A 7,293-nucleotide genomic window follows, 5' to 3' on the forward strand; every position below is an offset into this window, starting at 1 on the left:
ATAGATTGGAACGAGTATTGAAAACTTAAAACTAAGCATATTATTCATGTAATAAGTTTGAAATGAGTCCCTGGGTTATTTAGGTTAAAATTGGAACGAAATTCCTTAGGTTCTTAGGTGGCCTGAAGTATAAGATTAATTAGCTCATATGTTTCAGTTATGTACTTCACTTTAATAGCTTCATATTGTTTTTCACTTTTTTGTTCTTCTATAAATAGCGCTTATGAGAAGTAAGGACAAAGTGAAAAGGAATACAATGCTTATAATTGCCTTAAATGTGCCTTAAATAGATTGGAATGAAGAGTTTCCCATCTTTCTCAGCATTAACTGATTCTATTCTGATTTATGCATATCACCTTGTCTACAATGCACTGATATTTCTGGTGTCAACACAAGTTTTCTTAAATTATACCTCTTGAACTAAGGTGGGCATATAGATTGTTTACCAGTTGTTGGGATGTGTGTAGTAAACGCATAGTGGGATAGACATGGATGTATTAAGATAGAGTGTCGACTCACAATAAGATGGAGAGCAAAGGACACGGGAACCAAACTCTGAATTCTGCAATCGACCATAATTATGCATGCAAAAGTAGAAATAAAAAACAGATCTACTAACCAAGTGGAAGATGAATCAAAGTTGGGGAAAGGATACGTCCAAAACAGCACGAACGACTGCATAAGAGACATTACATCAGTAAGTAAAAGGTTAGAAATGAGTAAGTTGCTTGAAATCTGTGTTGGCTAATTACAGGTTTAGCTTGGCTAGGAACCTAAGGCTGTTATCAAGTGCAATCATGACTAGCTTGTGCTTGTATGAGCTAGCTTAGAACCTGTAAAATAAGCTTCTTTGGTGGCACTACAGAGTACAGAAGATAAAGTGCGAAAAATATTAGCAAGGTCTCAAACACGAAAGTGGCAAATAGAATATGGACAATATGTATAACCTGAAATGCAATCTGCTGTTGGGCATGCATATATACACTCTCTTGCTCTGGCTTTGGTTACGTTGTTAAGTACCCTGGTTAGCACGCCGAACAGTAAGGGGTTTTATCACCCATCTTGATTCCATTTAATGCTTGACAAACAATATCTGTAACAGACATATCACTATTTATTTGTTTTTATCATGGAGTTTGTAATACAAGAGGTGAAGTAAATCATTGACAAATTCAAGTATTAACTTTCTGGTAGGGAAATTCTACATTGAACAAATTAATTGAGGGATATATATGATTAGAGTACCTCGATCGTCTACCAAACTAGGGTGCACCACTACTATTTACCAAGAATAACATCCTTAAGGGTTAAAAAGGCTCCAATTATGGACTTTGAAGCTGGAAACAAAAAGCTTGAAGACCTCAGCCATTGGCATATGTCCAGAATGTTCAGCGGACACTACTACTCCAGCACCAACAGTACCAGCACTCTCACTCAATGGACTAAAATCAGAAGATGGAAATATTTTATTAGTTGCAGAAAAAACCCAGACAGTAAATGAAGATATTATTATTGTCTTAATTTATGGCAGATGGCAGCAAAACAGGCAACAACTACTTTACATCCGCTAGATACTATTTTTGTACTATCACGTTTTTCTCCCTAAAACCCAGTATATATGAAGCTCCATCCAATATCCAATCAACAGAAAGCATAATACATAATTTTCAGACGAGAATACATTATCATATGCAGCCAAATAAAACGTTTTTCAATACTGCAGTCTTCTAAGCAGGTGCAGAAGAAGAATAAAAAATTAACTTAGGGGAACTTTTGTGGTTACTTTTGAGTTTCATATCTCATCCTAGATGGGTAACAATGTTTGAAGTATTGTCAGTATATAAAGATAAGCAGCAAATATGAATATCATACGAAGGCATATGTCATTATGGTGACCAACTCAATTTGAACTTGGGAATATTTACTTGGATGCGGCTGAAAGAGGAGATTAAGGTACTTCCCTAAAAGATAGTGTGAGAAATATAGTGGTCTATAAGTCTCTAAGAAGTCGGTTAACATAGAGGGCACTTCAATCAAAAGTTGCAATTTAAAACTAAGCACATTAATCATGTAAAAGATTTAAAATGAGTCCTTAGGTTCTTTAGTTTAAAGTTGGGAGCGAAAATGTCGTTTTAGCCTAAATATGTCCTATAACGATCAAACAAGCTTTAAATATGTATAAGTAGATTATAATAAGTCTTAGAAACTTAAAACTACGCATATTAATCATATAATAAGTTTAAAATGAGTCCTTAGGTTCTTTAGTTAACGTTGGGAACGAAAATGTCATTTTAGCCTAAATATGACCTATAAAGATACAATGAGCCTTAAATGTGAATAAATGGATTGGAATGAGTCCTAGGAAGTTAAAACTAAGCATATAAAACATTTAGTAAGTTTAGAATGAGTGCTTAGGTTCTTTAGTTCATAGTTGGGAGCGAAAATGTCGTTTTGTACGACTTCGAATTGCAACTTAATAGCAATTTCAAAATGCAGATAATAGGAATCAATAAAGATTTTATTTTAGTAATTGTTGTTCATGTTCTCAGGCTTAAAATCTAACCTAGTTTATACTTTCTACATAGTGTTTATACAACCATAAGCTATTAAACTAACCTTCTTTAGAGTGTAGAAGAAATAATGGAATCCATCACCAAAGGTACTCCATTTCATAGACCATGTAAAATTAGGAGCTTCAAATAACGGACGCCTGAAGTGTGGCTGCAACATATAACAGAAAGTTAAGGAACAGTAAAGAGAAGAAACGGCAAACCTTTTAAACTTATGCACTAGCTCAGAAAACAAAATTTCGAATGCATTTACCTGCCCAAAAGAAATTGATATGTAGATACCATCTGGCTTCAAGACCCGATGATGCCTTGAAGCATTGTCGTTACCTTGCTTACGGTTTCAGGTTTTGGGTTCCACGGATCACCACTGTCCACGAACAATACATCCTTGAATCACAAGTTTATTCAAACTTGGCAGATTAAAAGCCAAATTGCACTTTCGAAAGAAAAAAATGAAGTCCAGACTAGAAATGGTGTTCTTACCATTGTTCCTTTCTCAATAACCACATCAAAAGAATCATCCGCGAAACGCAAGTCTAGCATGTCAGCAACCATGGCTTTAATTTCTGACATTGAAGGAACCACCATTCACCAATCATCCTAAAACAAGAAACAGGGCAAGAAAGAGGGATAATCAGTATGACTAAATCGAAATTGATTCATGATTCAACCAGACATCAGTCTATTAACTTAAAGCCTGGATACCATAAAGCCAGACCAGGTAATCCATTGCTTAATTCATTAATTTCCCAACTGACCACTAAACTGATACTTTGGTTAACTTGCCAACTTCAATTAACTAAATCAAACCAACCTACAATCGCAGTGCACAAGGCTCTCGATTCTTCAATTTATATTTACAAAGTATAAAACATAATTGCACAAAATAATTCAAATACAATTTAATTAGTAATTTTAATTGAAAATACAAAAATAAAAAACAGACCTAGCAAGCTCCGTCAACCACCACCGCGGGCTGTCGTCCGTCACTCCGCTGCTGCTGTGGAGTGGTTCCGAGTAGTGCTTTGCCGCAGATACGAAACGCCCGAACTCCCAAATCCCGAAATTCTTCACAAACCCTAATTTCTTAAACTTAATTACAAATCAAAATCCCGGCAAGAGAAGGGAATGGTGCCGTCGTGCTCGGTTTGCTTGTGAAATCCCGGCAACCTAGGTCTCTGTGGTTGAATTACGGCAAGTTAGGTCTGCTTGCGAAATATTTTTCTACCGCACCAGATAAGAGGAGTAGAGGAGAGTGACTGATAAGCAGAGGAGAGAGAAAAAACCCAAAGTTGAACAAAGTAGAGAGGAAGATGAACAATGTAGATGGGAAGGTGAACAAAGTTAAGAGGAAGATCGAAGAAGAAGAAGAAGGGTGGTGTTTCCGGTAGAGCTGAGGTGAGGGAAGAATGGAAGAATTACAAATTTTGAAAATGAAAAATAAAATTAAGTCCCTTGAACGCGAGTAAATTTTTTAGACTGTTACAGGGAACAAATTAATTTTAGACTGACCTGTCGCAGCGAACAAAGAGATGTACGCTACAACAGGATAGAGGCTATTGCAGCGAACAAATAAAAGCCCCCTGCAAAAATGTTTATTGTAGGGAACAATTAAATTGTACGCTGCAACAACCCTTTAAAGGGTTTGACCCGCATTGACCGGCTGGTTGTTGAAGCGTATTAATACATGTACGCTGCAACAAGGGGACTGCAACAGGGGTTTTTTCTACTAGTGGCAGTGTTTATACCAATCAAGGAAACCTGGAAAATGGAACAACTTGCTAAAGCTTACATTAAGAATGTTTTGAGGTTACATGTAGCTCCTAAGGATATCGTATCAGATAGGGATTCAAGGTTTCTTTCGAATTTCTGGAAAAGTGTGCAGAAGATCTTTGGTACGACATTGAAAATGAGTACGGCCTTCCACCCAGCCACAGATGGACAAACTGAGAGAACCATCCAAACCCTTGAGCACATGCTTCGAGCATGCGTCATCGATTTCCAAGGAAGTTGGGAAGATAGCCTGGATTTGATTGAGTTTTCATATAACAATAGCTATCATGCTAGTATAGGGGTGGCACCATTTGAGGCCCTATATGGACGGAAACGTAGAAGTCCACTTTGTTGGAATGACATTAGTGAAACCGTAGTGTTGGGACATCAAATGATAGAGGACACCATGAACCAAATCCGAACCATCCAATCGAAAATTCAAGCGGCGCAGGATCGCCAAAAGATTTATGCGGACTTGAAACGTAGGGATGAAGAGTTCAACATAGGTGACAAGGTGTTGCTCAAAGTGTTACCAATGAAAGGTGTCATGAGATTTGGAATGAAATGGAAGTTAAGCCCTAAGTACATAGGCCCATATGAAATATTAGAAAAAATTGGAAAGGTAGCCTATAGACTAGCCTTGCCTATGGACTTGCATAGAGTGCATAATGTGTTCCACATATCTCAGTTAAGGAAATATGTTCCGGATAAGTCGCATTTGTTGCAACCGGAGACCATAGAATTAGACCAAAATTTAACTTACGAGGAAAAACATGTCAAAATCCTGGATAGTAAAGTGCGTAGTACACGTACTAAAGATGTGAAAATTGTCAAAGTGTTGTGGTCTAATAAAGAATATGAGGAAGCAACTTGGGAAGCGGAGGATGAAATGAGAAAGAAATATCTCGAGCTTTTTCCCGAGGTTAGTTGAGTTATGGGGTCGTAATTCGTATCTTTTATGGGGGGTAGAGTGCGGTAGAATTTCGCGATTTTTACCTTGTTTTCCCCTATTTTATGCTCAATTTAGTGCTTTCTATTGAATTTGCACTTATTATTGTCCTGTTTAATCATGTAAAGAGTACAGCACCTTAAAATTTTTGCAAGTGGACGCATTAAAGTCTCATAAAGTCTCAAGTTTTGAGTTTGAATTTTGATTTCCAAATCCAAGTTTCGGGACGAAACTTGTAATACCTCGTATTTTTATTATATTTATAAATATATTTTATTATATTTATAAACCATTTTACGATTTTTTAGAATTTATTTCGCATTTAAATATTATTTAAATGTATTTTAATTAATTAGAATATTTATTATTTTAATTAATTACGAACCGAATTTAATTTTTGAGTCGGGAAATTTAATGGGTCGCAAGTAATTTTAAAAGGTTTGGGTTTTAAGTGAAAAGTCCAACTCGTTTTATTAATTAATCCCAATCAAAGAATTTAATTCTAAACTTAAGGCTAGCCCAATCATTTAAATGCTAAGCCCAATATCAAATTGCCAAGCCTAGCCCACTAGGGATATGAGAGCCTATAAATAGGACTCTCCTCATTTAATGATCCCACTTATTTTGCCTAAACCCTTTTTCCTCTCTTGCTTGCCCCTCACTCTTCCTCTCTCCTCCTTGCTCGTTCGGTCCTCGTCCCGCACACGAGTGCTCGCTGCTGCTCGTGCCCCTCGCACGGCACAACACCCCTTCCCCTTGTTGTTGTTGTATCGTGCTGCCGCTGCTGCTCTCCCTCGCCCAGCCGCACACCCACACTGCTCTCTCTCTCTCGCCCTCGCACACTCACGCTCACACTCCCTCACTCTCTTCGCCTCACGCTGCTCTCCTCTCGCCCAGCACTGCTGCGCGCACCCCCCTACTGCCGCGTTCCTCTTCGTCGCTGCACACACGCACACGAGTGGTGCGTTGTGTGTTGTCGTTGTTGCTTGTTCGTTCGTTGTTCAATCTTTTTCGCCCAATCACATTAATTCGTGGTTGTTCCGTGCTATAGGCCGGATTGGTATAATCCTAATTCCCTTAAACTATTTTATTTTAATTTCGTATTTCAAATTATATTATTATTATTATTGTTTTCAATAATTAAAATGCTGGGAATCGGTTATGAACACCGTACTTTGAGGATTTATATGTTGTGATTCATGAGGGTTGTTTTAATTAGTAAAGCATGAATTTTCAGATTCGTTTATTTAATAAAGAATTGGTTTTTATGATGTTAAATTGGTTTTATTGGGAATTCCAAGTTAGGGTTTTAACCTAAACCTAATGGGTCAATTGATTAGCATAATTAGGTGATTAATTTAATTATGATAATCAATTATATTTTCAGATTTATAAAAAGGTCTAAAGCGTTGATTTTTATTGATTTTAAGGGTGGAAAAAGTATGTCTTCATGCTAGGGATTAGTTTTGCAAATTGAGACGATTATTTTATTAAAGGACGATTGAATTCTAATTTTTAACAAGGTTTTATATTCGGATTTTTCATGAAATGCCCCTGAGGTTTATCTTAATGCACCAAATACCCCTAAACTTTCCAGAATGCACCAAATACCCCTGAGGTTTAGTATAAATACACAAAATGCCCACAAGGCTAACGGACGTTAAGTACCCGTTAGCGTATGTTTACCTTTATGCCCTTAATAAACCGTTTTCTCTACTTATCCTAACATTAACCCCTTAATTATATTAATCAACTCTTAATTACATTAATTAATCCTTAATTAAATTAATTAACCCTTAATTACATTAACTAATCCTTAATTAAATTAATTAACCCTTAATTAAATTAATTAATTATTATCTAAAAAAACCAATTACCCCCAAATTTTTTGGGATTCTCCATTGCCACCCTGTTGTTTCCTTTGGTCTGTCTCCTCAATTCCCACCACCACCATGTCAACCCTCTCTCCATTATCAATACCAACCATAACTCCTGCTTCCA

General features: G+C 36.7%; 1 long non-coding RNA gene across 1 annotated transcript; it reads right to left on the bottom strand.

Annotated features, from left to right (window-relative positions):
* Positions 1-2,615: 2,615 nt before the first annotated feature.
* Positions 2,616-3,729, bottom strand: LOC110796556 (uncharacterized). Its single transcript, XR_002535624.2, has 4 exons — positions 3,517-3,729; positions 3,054-3,170; positions 2,824-2,957; positions 2,616-2,721 (listed from the first exon to the last, which is right to left on the bottom strand). It is a non-coding gene; the product is annotated as an uncharacterized lncRNA (long non-coding RNA).
* Between the last annotated feature and the right edge of the window lie 3,564 nt (positions 3,730-7,293).

Source organism: Spinacia oleracea, chromosome 3 (genome assembly GCF_020520425.1).
Source record: "Spinacia oleracea cultivar Varoflay chromosome 3, BTI_SOV_V1, whole genome shotgun sequence".
NCBI lineage: Eukaryota > Viridiplantae > Streptophyta > Magnoliopsida > Caryophyllales > Amaranthaceae > Spinacia > Spinacia oleracea.